This window comes from Stegodyphus dumicola, chromosome 4 (genome assembly GCF_044657685.1).
Source record: "Stegodyphus dumicola isolate Sdum_Otavi_A_Nest chromosome 4, ASM4465768v1".
Classification (NCBI taxonomy): domain Eukaryota; kingdom Metazoa; phylum Arthropoda; class Arachnida; order Araneae; family Eresidae; genus Stegodyphus; species Stegodyphus dumicola.
In genome coordinates, this window is record NC_140771.1 from 115,842,343 (window position 1) to 115,859,381 (window position 17,039).

The following is a 17,039-nucleotide window of genomic DNA, read 5'->3' on the forward strand; positions in this document are numbered from 1 at the left end:
TTCGCTTCTGTAAACAGCAACAGTTTTCTAATTGACTTGAGAGGTTTTGATCCCGCTTTCATAACCTTTTTAAAAAGCACGAGAATATTCTGGTATTTTCTCGATTTCTCAGGATATTAAAGAGTACAATTACGAGATATCTATTATTAAAATGTTAAATGCACATGCTTCTGTATTTTAATTTTTCCGGCGTAGCTTGCTCTTCAAATAAGTCGCGTGTTGCACTGCACGGGGAAATTAAACAATTTAATAGCAATTTCTATTAAAAATAGCAAACTAAATAAATCAATACAAAAACCGTATCAATATAAAGAGTATAAAGCTTAATCTGAATTCCAAGTCTGTAAATATTTTCATCCTCTTTACTCATTTCGTAAAGTATAACTATTTTTTTTCCAAAGGCGAGTTCTTACTGTTTATAGGCATTAGCCACTAAGGCCGGAAGTGATAGTCTCTTTATTATGGGGGCACAAGGGTGTGTGTGTGCGTGTGTGATTATGGCAAAGCCTCGAGGGCTATCTGCCTAAGAGGAGGGATGCCTTCGTGGAGGACTTTCTAAGGGAAACTGGCTCGTATACACGCTACACATGGGGAAAACCACGAAAACACCCATGCAGCCAGCCCGTTCGCGGGATTTGAACCTCGGACCGAACTACCAGTGTTCAGCGGCTTTACCGCTCGGCCGCTGGTGGGCCGGGGGCACAAGGTGTGAACATTCTTATTGTAAAAGCAAATTTTGAAAGCATTCTTTTAACTGGAAAGGGAAATGGTTGAAACTTTCAAAGAATTTATAACTGTTTTAAAAGTTTTAACTATATTTTAGTAATGCTAATGGAAATCTGTAACTGAGCTTGAAAATAACTTATTTTTGATTCACAGAAATGGTGCAGTGTAACTAAAGAAGATTTTTATAATTTTATTCCAAATAAATTGTTATGATGTCTAAAAAAACACTCATCCGGGTTGACAAGAATAGAAAGAAGAATGCCTGTTCTAAAAATGTGCTGCTTCTAAATCGGATTCTGCCACCTCTGTACTCTAACGGTAATTTGCAAATTGTATATTCCACATGTACTCCGTTATTGCTGCGATAATTGTTTTGTAGCTACATCAACAGTAACTAAATTGAAAATGATTCATAACCATAACTATTCGTCTGGTGGTAAGAGCTTCTAAAATTATACCTGTTCATGTTATACGTTGCTTGAGAAATTTGCTCAGCAATATCACTTATATAAGGATGATGGAGGGAATAGGAGTATTTCTCTGCTGAAAACTTCATAACTTCAATCAGTGAGAATCAATCAGCCTTCTTCATAACTTCAATCAGTGAGAGTACAAGGCAATATAGAACAAAACCCCAGAGTGGCTTAAGGCTGTTTTTAATGTCAGCAAAGATTACGATGCCTTCCTTTAATGAAATTTAAAACTTTCCTAGATTTTTACTTGTATGCCAATAAAACAGAAAGGAAATCTGAATAAGCAAGTGCGTAGCAATGACGTCTATTGAAAACCGTTGTGTAGATTAAAATACATGATTCCATGTCTTTTACAGATGTAAAATTTTACATTAATGGATAAAAATAATGCAGCTTAACGTACTTAAAGGTATTTACTTTTTTCTCATATGTTTGCTGGCTTTTGCGCCACTCATTTTAACAGTGAGATCGAAGCATAGCCCTTCAAGAGTTTCCCTTTGTCCATATGAATTCACTAATGGTGTGATCCTCTCATATTTTAGATCCGCTCTCCAGGTTATTTCTAATCAAAAATTAACTTTTTTTCGACGTTTGCAGAGTAGTTTACCTTAACTCAATCAAATGATATGAGAATTTTACAGTTTTTCGTTGGTCATTGTGGGTTGTACGGCTATGAAATGCCTTATAAGTTCTTCAAAGACGTGGCCTTCCTATGTTTTAGCTCTATAGGATTTTTTATGAATGTGGAGATTAAAAATGTGTTAAGGGTGGAGATCTCTGCCTCTGTAGAAATGAAGATACGGAACCTACTATTTACAAAGAAAGATAATATTTCGGACCCTCCACCTTCTACAACGGTAGATTATAAAGGAGAGCAATCGTGTCTTATTAAACGTTTAAAATAAAAGACGCCTTGCTGTCCTTTCTTTAGTACTTCTTTTTATCGTAGTTGTCTTTATGTTGCCTAAATGTTACATTTTGTAAAATTTGTGCGCAATTTATGGTGAAATTCAGAAATTTATCTCGCCGTATTTTTTTCAGTTTTCGCCAAGAATTATTTACTTGGCGAACTTCTTAATTTATAACAACCTATTTTCCTTTTATTTTTGTCATTGTAGACGAGCGGGAAAAAAGTAAGTTTTCATACTTTCAAATATTTTTAACGAAGTGCGTAAATCACATTTGTCGCAATTATCGCTCAAAAAAACGATGCCAAATTTGAAAATGCTCCAATATGTAAATTCATGTATATCTAATTTCGAATAAAAAACTAAATTTTTGAAGCTGCGCCTAGAAATACATATACTTTAAGAAATGTTAAAAAATTTATAGGTTATTATAATACAAAAAGGTTTTAGAAAAATTTATATAAAATATTTATAAATTCAAATTTTAAAAATAAATCATAAAATATGGACGACTTTTATTTGGAATGAACCTGAGTTTTGAATTCTGGAAGAAGGAATGATGTAAGTTTAATAAAAAAAATATTGATAAATATATATCAAATTCAATTAACACTGAGAAGCTAAAATTTTGAGGGTTAATGTTTTTAAAAACTATTAGTGTGATTTTTACAAAACTTGGCCATTTGGCATAATTTTAGTTGTAGAATTGAAATATGAAAAAGAATTGGCATGTCCTTACAGAAAAAGTCCAATTTTATGTCAAAATACATATATTAGAACAATGCTATATATCAAAATCGTAAAAGCAACCTTGTATTTAGCGTAAGTATATTGAAAATCGATTTCGAGGGCAGCTAAAGGTCCCTCCTCATCAGAAGAAAGAAATACATAGTAAGAAGAAAAATAAAGGGGAAGGAGTCTCAGAAACACGTGATCCTTATCAGCACTGCACGTGGTTATAACCGGATTTTTAATCAGAGTTTCACTGGCCGCCTACTTTTACTGAGCCAGGCTATCTGATCAAACATGTAACACAAAGGACAAGAAAAATTCGAATTTTCGAAGTTCAGATTTTGAGCGTGAAGGTGCAGTTGCCCCTCGCTCCCTATTTTTAACTTCGCTAATTTTTCTTGTCCTTTCTGTTACATGTTTGATCAGATAGCCTGGCTCAGTAAAAGTAGGCGGCCAGTGTAACTCTGATTAAAAATCCGGTTATAACCACGAGCAGTGCTGATAAGGACCACATGTTTCTGAGACTCCTTCCCCTTTATTTTTCTTCTTTCTAGTTATTTCTTTCTCCTGATGAGGAGGGACCTTTAGCTACCCTCGAAATCGATTGAGTGTTTCAATATACTTACGCTAAATACAAGGTTGTTTTTACGATTTTGATTGTCACATTAGCGTGTTTCTCTTCTAGTCTAATGCTATGTATATAAATCTAATACGTATACTAATTCGCGCTTTCGAGACATGAAAAACGCAATTTGAATTTCGCCAATTGTCCTAGTATAACGGGAGATAAAGAAATGCTCCATTATTTTGCGGTTTATATCTCTTTATCCTTTATTTGCATTTGGGTTGATTTTGGATACTAAACGTTAAGCTTCAGAACTGTAGTGATATAAGTGCTTTCGAACTCTAAAATAATAGAGAGTTCGAGACAAATTAAAAATTTGATCTAAATTCAATTTGTGGCCAACTGAATGGCTAACTGCATGGAGTTTCTGTGAGTCCCGCTTTTTCATGTTTAGTATCAGTACAAGCCTTTTGCTTTGGACTGTTTTACATGAAAGGCATCTTTTTATCTATAGGATTGATATGCTACTTGATTCAGTAACTATTTAAACTTTCTTTTTCATGTCATCATGATTACTAAATGCTCAAAATGTTGCTTTATTTAAAGTAATACTATAGGAAAGGGAGCTTAATTAGTAAGAAACTAATTATTGTGACATTTTTTATGTTTCGTAATGAATTCTTTAACTTAAATTTGAGATTTGCACGTTCTACTTCTACTGAATTACGAATAAGTAACATCTTCAGCTTTAAGACTTTTTTACATGACGATACTTTACTTCTGCAAAATTAACATTTATGCCTACGAAATAAACTCCTTTTACTAATTTCCCAGTGAAATATTCTCAAACGCGATATTTATAACATAAATATGAGGAGAATAAATTTTCCTTCTGAAGCAAAATGGGTTGAATATTAAAGAGGATAGTTAGTTTTTCCCCCTCGGTATCTGTATGAAAATACATACCAACCAATTAGTATTGTTCATTTTCTTGTCACATCTTTACTTACTTTCATAAACTACTGAAAATATAATTTTAATCTAACTTATTAATATATGCATTATGACGGAGGAATTTTATACTAGCAGTTAGGTAGTTTTATTTTGTTTACGTATATTGAGTTTTCTTATTTTTTATTTACTTCTTTCTTCTTTTTAATTTATGTTTCCTTGCTCGAAAATAAGAACTAAGGGGAAACGCTTAACAGTAATATTAAATTAAATAAATATACTTTAAATTTACTGTTTGAGTATAGAATGTCTTATCATATTTTACGCTTTATTCTGGATTTATTAGGTAAGAAATATGCCTTTTATTAGATTTAATTTTGGCAGAAACAAGTTTCGTTATATTGCCTATGACTAAATATTTTTGCTTCATACTTTTTGAATGTGAGTTACTTAGTGATCACAGAATATGCTATATTTTGATTGATTACCTTCGATTATTCAGCCTGTTATTATAATTGTTTTAAACTAGTATGCCAGTTTGACTTCTGTTGTTCTAATATTTTTTGCTAATTGTTCAAATTTACACATTTTGCTTTACTTATTTACGTCAGCGAAGGGGAATTCTGATTAACATATTGAACAGTCAATAGTAGAAATGCCCTGATAGCATATTCCAGAGATGCCAAAATTTAGAACATATTTTCAAAATGAAATGTCTTCCATTTTCCTGAGTTTGAAGCATGCAGATTTAAAGCATTTACTTCCGTTATGTTTAAAGTACCAGGAAGGCCCCATATCGGTGCTTTTTATTAATTCTCTTTTTCTTTTTAGCTCAAAAGAGACTTTTGGTCTCGAAATGGAGTTTTACGTCGGCTCACTATAAACGGAGCATCATTTTTCAAGCCACCCAGCCAGGATAGTGGTTAGTGACTCTGACTACCGTACCTTCGGTATGGTGAGAGTCTCATAGTCTAAAGGCCCGGTTTCGAATCCCGGAGAAGATATGGATATTTGTACATGTATAATGTCTGTGCGGCATGGAGGCACTCAAAATATGTCGAAAGTGCTCTCGAGAGTTTGTTGTAGGGGAAGAGTGGTAAAAGACCCTGAGACCCATCCCTTCGGATGCTCTCCTTCAAAATCGGGGCGGAACCGAGCACAGTCGTACTGTCCCTTGTATGGTGCCTAAGGCTCTTACCAATGATAGGCGCAATCTCGAGTCCTTGCCACGATGAGTTACGTGGGCTTATTCTGATTTCAGATGAGCGAGATTAGTCACAACAACATAATTTTCAGACTCTTGCCACCATTAAGATACTTTGAAATGTAATCTTGAAGGTTACTGAGTAATAAATTAAGCAGTTTAAGAGCAATAAACACAGTTCTTAAGATCGTTTTCTGCTTTTTAATGTGATTGATTTAAATAAACATGTGTTAAAATCACGAGATGTTAATTATTTTCATTATTTTTATGAAATTTCACTATTTACACTCATTAATTTCATTATATATTTTTCCTTTTTTATTATAAATGTTTTAGGCAGCTGGCTTTACGAGGGACTAGTTTTTTGAAAAATAATATAGCGAATATAAAAATATGTAATAAAATAAAAATGTATGACCAAGTAAATACTTATACAAAATTTAGTTTACTTTCTCTACTCACATTGTGTCATTTAAAACATTAATCCCAAAATGGCGACCAGCGAGCACATTTCTATTACGTATTTGGTACAAATAACGAGGTTACAAAAATTTCCAGGCTTTAATTATTTTAAGTGCGAGTATACATTATTTTTATTACTATTAAAAGAAATATGAATAACGTACCATAAATCTAGAAATTGAGTTACTTACTCGCATTCAGCATATAAAGTTTAATCAAAGATTTTGAAGATACAGATTTTATTAACATTTATTCATATTTCTGTTAAAAAATAAATAAATTCAGTTACAAATTTTTGCACTAAGAATAATCACTTAATAATACATTCATATATAAACAACTTTTTTCCCCAGATGAAAATTAATAAGAAAAGAATCGATTGATCGATGAGCGTCTACTATCCTGAATGAAGAAAACTTATAATAATTACTTTTCAATTTAACAAAATTTCTCATAGTCGAAGCGTCAATAATTGAAAAGCTATAGTAAGAAATGAAGAAGTTGTTATTATTTACATCCAAACAAAGGTATTTTTATTTATGTGTCTAAGAAAAATTTAATAAATAGGAGAAAAAGACTATTATTTCTTAAATGTTGCCATTTATTTGTTCTCAGTTGTTTATACATAAGCATGTGTACTTTTATTATGCGTGAAAGAAAATGTTAAAGAAATAGAAGAGAGAGACTAGTTTGTCGTTTTTTGTTCCTCAAGTTTTGTCCCCTTAAGAATTTAAAGAATTTTTCATGATTATCTTATTTTTAATTTAAAATAAAGCAAGCTATTTAACGATTGATTAAACATGTTAGAATTATTTCAAATAAATGCCAGTAGGAAAATTTAATATGAAGATCATGTATTATAAACCATACCATTGAAATATCCTTTGTCATCTCTTTCACCTTTATTCATAAAGACGTCATAGCGAACTTTTCTGGAAAAACCAAGACGTTATGCTGATTTATTTCCTTAGAAGGAAAGCGACAATAAATTTTTCAGGGACTTATTATTATTTTTTTATACCGGCATTGATATTTTACTGTTGATATTAAATGTTAAAAAAATAGAGATGAATATTTTACGTAAGCATTTTGATAAATTCAAAATTTTATTAAATATGAAAGTAATCTTAAATTGTTTCTGAAAAGGTAAGGAATAAAATATTCTTTTGGATCTCAAAAGAAATTTTATATTATATATATTGGTAAAGGAAAATTAATTATGTGTTTCCATGCACAAAATTTAATAATGCGCTTCATTTACGTCTATTTGTGAAAAACATGATGTCCAAAGAAAACTGTAAAAAATAAGCTATTGCATTTTGTGCTTTCTGTTTCCCAAGCATTTCATAGGGACATCTTATCTACATAAATGAAGCTTTTTTAATCAATAACTTCTTCAACAGCAAATTGATGGTATTCATTACACTTTTATAGCTACTTTCTAAAAATTATTCGCGATATTTTTTCTCTTTTTATTTCCACTTTAAGACTGATAGCGTGAAGATGATTTCCATGGCTGATCAGGTGCATCTTTTCCCATCATCAGAAGGCTAAATTAGTTTGATAAAAATAATACTGCTATCGATATGAACATTAAAAGTCGGCATGTTTTTGTTGTGGCAAGGTGTGAAATTCCCAAGCCGAAACTGCAAATGGCATGTTGTTGTTAGCATGTAATGTTGTTGGCATATTGGCAACAAAAGCATGTATAAATTTTAATGAGAACATTAGATCAGTGGCCAAAATCTCAACTTGAATGCGGCTCGAATGTGCCGCATGCAAGTTGAACAAATGACAGGCCAGAAGTTTCTGAATTTCTTCTGGGCAAAATCTGAAAACAAATGTCAGACCAGAATTTTCTTAACCAAATAACCAATTTTTATGAATAAAATAAAACAATATTTTAAATTTCGTTACTAAATATTTATCGAAACATGCGTAAATAATAATAATAATAATATTGCAATAGAAAAAAATTTAATTTATATTTATTTCCTATCTGAAATTTAACGTCTGCTGCCAGCAAGACATTTTCCTAGTTACACTTTGTTATTCAGGTATACTGGTAGATATTTATTTACCTACCAGTATACCTGAATAACTGTATACCTGAATATGCATCATGTGACACCTTAGAGGAACTAAGTATGGTTGCTTAGTTCCTCTAAGGTGTCACATGACGCACCCATGTTTCATTCCCTTTACCAATACGATAAAGGAACAGAACACATGCCATACTGAATCACATCAAACTCACAAGAGAAAATATTATTTTCGTGGTTTTGTGATGGTCTGTGAGTTGCTTAGGCTCCAAAAACGCATCTTGGAATAGTCCGGATTTTCCGAAACGATATAACGTATACTGAACAGTGAGATGCTGAGTTCTTTAATAGTATTATAAAGGGAAAAAACTTGGCTTACGTGATATGAATTTAGCACCATATACACTTTATCAAACTAGCAATAAATTTATCTTCGTGAGGTTCGCTTTAGATTCAAAAACTTGATCACACTCAGCAAGCCAACATTCGACCACGTTCTTGTTAGTAGAGCTATTTTACGCCACTAATATTTCTCTGCGCTGACTAACAACAGTTCCATTCCATCAGTTCCAATACTATGGTTGCTTATTGCTCCTCAGGCAGGAAATTTGAAGCACAGGAAAATTATTGCACCTTTTACACTATTTATTTGCCTTTGCCTATATTACAATATTACAGTCTTTAATCTGCACTATTTAGAAGACAGAAGTTTTATCTTTACGTTAATTTCTTCACAAAAGTTTTAAAGCTTTCATTAAAAATCAGTTGACTCCATCTGACTGCTTAACTCAAGCAGATTACAAACAGAAATAACTGCCATTGTTTTGAAGACCGCTCCAGCAGCTTTGTCAATACGTTTACTAAATATTTAATTAATAGATTTGAAGAACGAACAAAATTAATATAATTCTATCAGTTTTGGTTTCTTGCGTTCTTCCAACGTAACCTTTAACTGGCATTGCGAGCATGTTAAAATTCAAATATTCTTTTATTTCCATTCTGTTGCTCCTTGCTATTGTATAAATAAAGAACAAGCATTAATTTAAGAAGAAAAGTAAAATGCATATATTATAATGTATGCATCGATTGCCTCCCCTTTCTTTCGAAGTTCAGGTACGCCTGTGCATTAATTACTAAAATTTTCCTTTCATTTTTAGAAATGAATGGTTTATTATTTTCATGGTAGATTCCTTTTTTTAATGGTAGACACAATAAAACGTAATTTTAAAGTAAACAATTATGATGAGAACTACAAAAATCGAGGACTTTCAATGGCAAAAATATATTAACGAACTTATAATTCACGTTACTGCACAAAAAGCACTTGCTTTTGAATATAAATGGAAATTTTCCTTTACGTTTGTAAAAATAGTGATTATTTTAATTAACATTTCCTCCATTTATATAAAAAATAGACAAGATTTCAAATTAGTTTTGATTCCGATATGCAAGAAGGTTTTTTTTTTTTTTTGTTGTTGAATATTGTCTTATTATCTACTATTTCTTGCTGATATATTTAACTAAATACACTATTTAAATGGATTTCTAAAATAAAAAAAATTTAATGAATCTATAGAGTTTGGTGTTCTTGGGTGCATATACCATTTCCAAATCCTAACAGATGTTATGTGAATCGCTTTTTCTGAAATTAACTAAAATCCTGTAAAAGGTTTTAAAGTAATCTTTTTTTTACGCACAGACTTTGAATATAAATACACTTCTTGTGCTAACACCATCAACCACTACTTGTGGCGATGTAACTAAAATAACATTCAAATTTAAGTTAAAACGTATACTAGTAGTCAAAGGGTACACAATTGATATATTTAAATCTAAGCCGGCTCGGAAACCCTAACCGGCTTGTCAATTTAAATATCGGCAGCAAATAACACAAAGCCGAATAATTACAAACTTACTAAATCAGAAGTCAAACAACAAAAATCAGCGTTATATTTACCAAATTAATATAACGCTGATTTTTGTTGTTTGACTTCTGATTTAGTATTTATTCGGCGTGTTATTGTGTATTAATTACAAACTTATCAGAGCCAGCAGAACTAAAGAAGCAGAAACACGCTGTGCTTCCCAATCCAAAAATCTCAACTTAAATACACTATGCCTCAGTTTACATTCTGGTGACGAAACGGAAAGGAGAAATTATAGTAAAAGTCTAAATCATAGTAGTTGGTTAGTTTCAAATAATAAACCTATAAATGTCATTTTTTCAAAGCTGAATTTTATGAGCTTAATTATAATTACTTTTTACAACGCAAGAGATTCTTTCATTAAAACATTTTGAAATAGAATATGTTGCTATTAATCTTTTCTGCAAATGTTGCTTGGGTATGTGATTTAAGTTTATGCTACAATACACATTGATCATTCAAGTACAATAACTTAATACTTGCAAATGATCTCCGAAAACAAGAAATAGAAATATAATTAGAAATTAATGATTGTTATTACAAACCAATTTATGAGGAACAAAATGCATCGTGGAGATATTACGAACATTGCATAGATGAACTCTTGACAAACATCTTCGGGAGAAAATATGCAAATAAAATATTGTCTAAAGCTTAATTTTTCTTACATAGAGAGCCATTTGTATTCCTTTCAAATACAGAGACTTTGTTAATAGAATTAGATTAAGAAACTTTAATGTGTCTTAATTAAGAAACTTTATCAAAGTTGTTTTTGACACACGGGAATTTTAAGAATAGCGTTTCTAATTATAATTTCAAAGAACGAAAATAGCAGACTTTTCAGTTTTCTTTGATGTACATCAAACCCTGAATATATAGCTTTAGAACATAGTTTCTTAATTGGTTTAGTAAATCTGTAAAGTTTTATAGGTCCATCAAGTTGAAACTTATTCTTAAACGAACTTCATAGAAGTATCATTAAAAGTTGTTCAGTTTTTTAAAAATATATAAAATAATAATGAATTAGGAAAATTAACTTTCTTACTGTTCGTTTGATATCTTTAATGAAAGGACTATGTTAACGATTTCTGTAAAAACTCTGCTATTTGTTTTCTAATCGGCAGAAATCTTTACATATAGCATATTCCTCTATTATTTGTTTTTGTGCCTTGTTATAATACATGATCTTTAGAATATACGTAAACATTGATTCTGTCTTGTAATTTGATGTTTTGTCTAGATGCATAAATTAATAAGATTTATTCAAAGAATTCACATCATATTATCATTTACAGTGGTGGCCAAAATTGTGGACACTTTTGGAAATTTTTATGTTTTTGAACTTTGTATGCTTATAGAAAACGTTACGTTTCACAAAATGCAAACTTGTATATATCATTTTAAAGAGAATTTATTACTGAATTCAATACAAAACACAAAATTCAATTATTTGCGATACAAAAAAGTTAAACGATAATAGTTATCAATATACATTAGATAGTGATGATTGCAGTGTGTTATCAGTACTTAGCAGGGTACCCTTTATTTTTGATTACAGCTTCACATCGACGTTTCATTGAGCTGACAAGAGTTTTAAGCTCTTCTTTCGTTATTACATGATGCCACGAAGCAATTATAACCTCAATTAGTTCCCTTTTATTTGATGGGCGCCTCATTCGGACAAGAGTTTTCAAACGGTGCCACAAATTTTCGATAGGATTGAGGTCAGGACTGTTTCCTGGCCATGACAACAATTTAATGCTCTTTGTACGAAACCACTCTTTCCTCTTTCGATATTTTGGCCGTGTGGCAAGGCGCAGAATTCTGCTGAAAAATAAACAAAGCATTGTTGGGAAAGAGATCTCTGATGGAAGGTAGAAGTTTGGGTTCTAGAACAGTGTCAATGTATTTTCTGGCATTCAGTGTCCCATCGATGACATGAAGGCGACCAATACCATCTGCTGACATGCATGACCAAATCATAACACTAACTGGGTTCTTCACAGTTGCTTGAATGCAGTCAGGATGTAGCTCTTCTCCTATTCTACGTCTTACATATTTTCGCCCATCACTACCGAATAACGATATCTTAGTTTCATCACTCCATATAACTTGTGACCACTGATCATCTGTCCAATTAATGTATTCCTTTGCCCACTTTTTTTTCGTTGCTGAAAATTAAGATAAGGCTTTTTTCGTGGAATTCTACCTCTCAGTCCAACATCTGTTAATCTTCTCCTGATTGTTCTTGAACTGACAGAAACACCAGCATCATTCAGATCACTTCTGATGGCCGCTGATGACAGTTTTCTATCTTGGAGACATAGTCGTTTTATTCTTCTGTCATCAATAAATGTGGTGCACCTTTTTCGGTCTTTTCCTTCTTTGTTTTTTATTGAATTTGGCTCCTGATATCGTAAACAAAACTTTGGGACTCCAGATGTAGTCACTGAACCACCCACCTGTCTTGCAATTTCAGCATAGGAAAGACTCGTAACACAATAATATTACATCTCTTTCTAGATGTCCAATCTACTCTTTTATTTGATGTCATTGCTTCTTGAATAAATATTAAAAACTTTTACAAAAATTCCTACTTGTAATTGCAGTGTATAAGAAACAGGTCTTCCTTCTACAGAACAAAGCAAAATAATGAATTGTTTCAAGTGTAAACATGATGTCAGCTTCTATTGGCAGTTACTAACATTTGATTGGTTCTCAGAACAAGAACAGTGATTGGCCAGAAAAGCTAGACAAGTTTGCATTTTGCGAAACGTAACGTTTTCTATAAGCATACAAAGTTCAAAAACATAAAAATTTAAAAATGTGTCCACAATTTTGGCCACCACTGTACATATGTTTTTATAGTCCCCATGGTTTCCAGTTTGTATTATTCTAAATATTGACCCTTTGATGAAGTTACTAAGCAATTCCTAATAAATCGTGATAATAGTTAATATAGTGTTAGTATGCTTCTGTGTTATCAATTTTGACTCATTTTACAAGCACCTGGACGCAAATTTGTGCCTTGTCTGAAGACGGCAACTGCTTAAAACACAGGTATAATTTATTAATTAGTTATTAATTATTTTATTAATTAGTTACCTTGAGACAATACGTATGTACTTCTTTCTTTATGAAGACTGTCCTAACTTGCTTTGTCTTTGGAATTCGATTTGCCCTTCCACAACTGTGTTGCCAGCTAAAAAACGCGAGTCAATCCGAAATTGCACTCAAATTAAAATCAACAGCTTGCAACAGCTCCTTTGGCATTTTCTACATGGTCTTCCTTTAACAATTAAAAAATTGGAGTTTAAATCATGTTAAGTGTGCAATGAAGTTCTAACGATTTGGGTGAAATACAAATCCCCTTAACCCAGTTTTAGTGCTTGTGCCATTATTTTAAACTGTCTATAAAATTGCTTATACAACTAAGCAAAGAGAATAAAATTTTGACATATAACGAATGAATAAAAATTAAAAATTAATACATTTTGCTATGTTTCTTTTCTCTTTGCAAGAAAAAGTAATGAATGACTATTTATATGTAATTAAGAAACAAAAGAATATGTAAATATGGAATAAATGAATACATTCATATAAAAATTTGCATTACACTTAAATCGTTACAGTATTTAAATTCTAGGTACTGTTTTAAACTTCTTACGAATTCATATATAAAACTGTATTACACATAAACAGTAACAGCATTTAAATTCTAGGTGTCTAGGTGTGTTAAACTAGGTGTGTTAAACGTCTTTAGTTTGCGAAGGCATGAAATAAATATTTTAGCATGTTATAAGCGTTCGGGAACTTTTAATAAATTCTGAAAGCTCATTCCATACACAAAGCAACTGTAGTTCTTCTTATCTTTCCATCACATAATATAAAATCTCTCTTATATTTTCCAACATTTTTATTCCCGCCAGTAAAAACGAAGGAGTTGCACTTTGCAACTTTATTGTCTGGTTTCAATACTAGCTTTGACTGTGAGAAGTTCAAACGTCAGTTCTCGGTTTGGGGATAGTGAAAGTCGTCGTAAATGAGACTGAATATAAAAAGTAATATTTTACTTTTTCAGGCTTTGTATTAAACTGCATACTGTAGGCTTAGTGTAGATTAAGAAAAATATAAAATAGTTTTGAGCTCGTTAAACATCTACTTACTTCGCATTTACGAAAGACTAAAACGAATATACCATTTCTCAACTTTACCTACTGTGGCGGAGCCAGCAGGAAAACACGCTTTATAAGCGCTTGCAGGGTAAGACGAATTGCGTGCGCTAGCACACCTCGGCGAATTTCTTGGTGTTATCTTAAAGTAATGGGTTAAATTCACATCGGAACAGTACAAATGAGTAACCACCAACATTTAGATGATGGAATGAGGTGGCAAATTGTGGGGAGGCTAGAGGAACACCAATTGCAAGTGCAGATATGCAGATACTTTAATTTAACGTCCAGCGTCGTGTGTAACCTATGGAATCAGTTTCAGGATACTGGATCCATCGAGAGAAAGCCTGGGCAAGGTCGTCTAAGAGCCACGACGGCCAGAGAAGATCGCTATTGTCCACTTTAGCGAGGAGTAATAGAGGGGCTATAGCTTCTCAGCTCTCTCAGGACCTGTATGCTGCCACAAGAACCCGTGTAACAAGGGTGACTGTTTCCAAAAGACTGAATGAAAGAGGGTTGTTTTCCAGAAGACCGGCTGTTTGCTTCCGGCTGTTTGTCCGGCTGTTTGTCTACGGACAGGAGAGTCCGATTAGCATGGTGCACGCAGCATAGTGATTAGAGTACGGAGCAATGGGCGACCGTTAACGTCTTGTTTTAGCCTAAACACCGATTCTCGCCGTACTTTCATATGGAGAGAGCCAGGGGACCGCTACCTACCCTCCAGTGTCCGCCGAAATTAACAATTATGGCGGTGGCGGTGTAATGGTCTGGTCAGGTATCATGCTGAATGGCCGCATACCTTTCCACGTCTTTGGCAGAGGCTCTGTAACTGGTGTAAGGTATATGGATGAGGTCTTGGAGCCCTATGTTCGCCTTTTCCGGGGTGCAGTGGGCCCCGAGTTCATCTTACAGGATGATAACGCTCGGCCACATAGAGCTCTTCTGGTCGACGAATTTCTTGATGAGTGAGGATAATCGCCGGATGGATTAACCAGGCTGGTCTCTAGACCGTAACCCTATAGAGCATGTATGGGATGCTCTGGGAAGGGCTATTGAAACTCACAACCCCCCTCCGAGAACCATCCAGGAACTGAAAACAACATTGCTGAATGTGTGGAACCAATTGCCACAGGCACTGATAAACTGCCTTATTTACAGTAAGACATCACGCTACGAAGCCTGTATGGCTGTAATAAGGGACCATACCCCCTATTAACCAATTTATTTTGTGTCTTCTGCAACCGCTGTTTCGGACCTTCAGACTCCCATGAGTGTTACACACGACAATGCGTGTCTATTATAACTGTTGAATGTTTATTTTGTTTGTATTATATCAACCTATGTTCACACCAAATTTTATTAAAATCTGTCCATTAGTTCTGGAGATCGTAGATCAAATATGAAAATGCTCTTAATTTCTTTGCAAAGTGTATTATAGAATATAATATATTAGACTAGAAAGTATATTTCAAATAGCACCGCAAGAGAGGATTTTAAAGTTTATATGTTCCATGAATAGCATCTGAAATTATTTTCATTTAGTATCAATGTATATTTTTCTTCTACAAAATTTACTAACGTGATTATTGTTTATTTACTTTTTCGTATCCAGGAAATAACACTGCCGTCAAATGTCATTTAACTTATTTTTACTCATATTCAAAATACATTAACTGGCATACGAAATCTCAGTTCTCGAACGGGTTTAGTATTTGATCAATATTTACACTTGTTTGATTAGTGAAGGAAATTTCGGTAATTACTTTCGAAGACTGGTTTAACTACTATTTGGGGACTGGCTTATGTTGCCTTCAAACTGAACGTATTGTTAAATCAGATTTAAATCGTTATCTAAAGCGAATAATAAAAATTTAATTCATACACTGAATTTACACTATTAATAATATCACGATGAGTTTTTGATAGTATTAAAATATTGTTGATTTTTTTATATTATTAATTTCTCATAAACTGGTAGTTTCAAGAACTTTATTAACGCTTCATTTTCGAATTTATCGTATTTTCACTTTTGCTTAATTTTCTATTATGAGTTGTGCGTATTGTTAATTCTTTTCTTCTCATTCCCTTCTCCTATTTATATATTTATTAACATATCATAGGTTTGTCTGCAGTCCAACTTGTAAGAAATTGTAATATTCTTCTGTGAATGCTTATATAGTGTAAGCAGTTAACACATCTAACCAAGAATTAGAAAATCTTTTCTTCGAATACTGATGAAAGTACATTTTGTTTCTGATCTTTCCCGCCCTCCGAAATATTGCCTAGTCTCTATGTTACTGGGTATGAAATGGAAGTGTTCTTCCTTCGCCAGGAACTGTTCTTACTTTGCTTTTTTGGATTTAGTTAGCAGCACAATATTGGTGTTGAAAACATTCCTGAGGAGATAAATATCTTCCATTTAGTATTTATAGCACCAGTTCGGTGAGAGATTTAGCTTATTTAGCCAAGGCCTAAAAATAAAAAATATCTTGAAAGAGTTGAAACTAAAGTTAAACTTCTGCTACTGAATTTAGATTTCCGTTGCGATATCCCTCCCCCCCCCCAAAAAAAAAGCTGAGGTAAAACATTTTAACTTTAATTCAGTTTAAACATGTTTCGAAAACATAAATGCCAGTAACACTCTGGTTTTATTTACATTACTTCTCTAAAGATAAAATCTGATAACATCTGTTAAATAGCCAATCACAACGGAGATCCATCTAGTAGTAGAACGATATTTCTATTTATAAATATTTATCAATTTTAAAACTAGTGATTCACAGCACGTGGAGAGAAATAAATTTCAAGAAAAGATTTTGTAGTAAAACTTTTCTGATACTCTTAGCTAGGTTGTAGAAACATTAGGTTTTTTTGAACCA

At 32.6% G+C, this 17,039-nt stretch overlaps 1 protein-coding gene across 3 annotated transcripts in view; it reads right to left on the bottom strand.

Annotated features, from left to right (window-relative positions):
* The window catches only part of LOC118201690 (follistatin-related protein 5-like), a 747,967-nt gene that overhangs the window by 262,837 nt on the left and 468,091 nt on the right, over window positions 1-17,039 (bottom strand). The window lies entirely within an intron of this gene.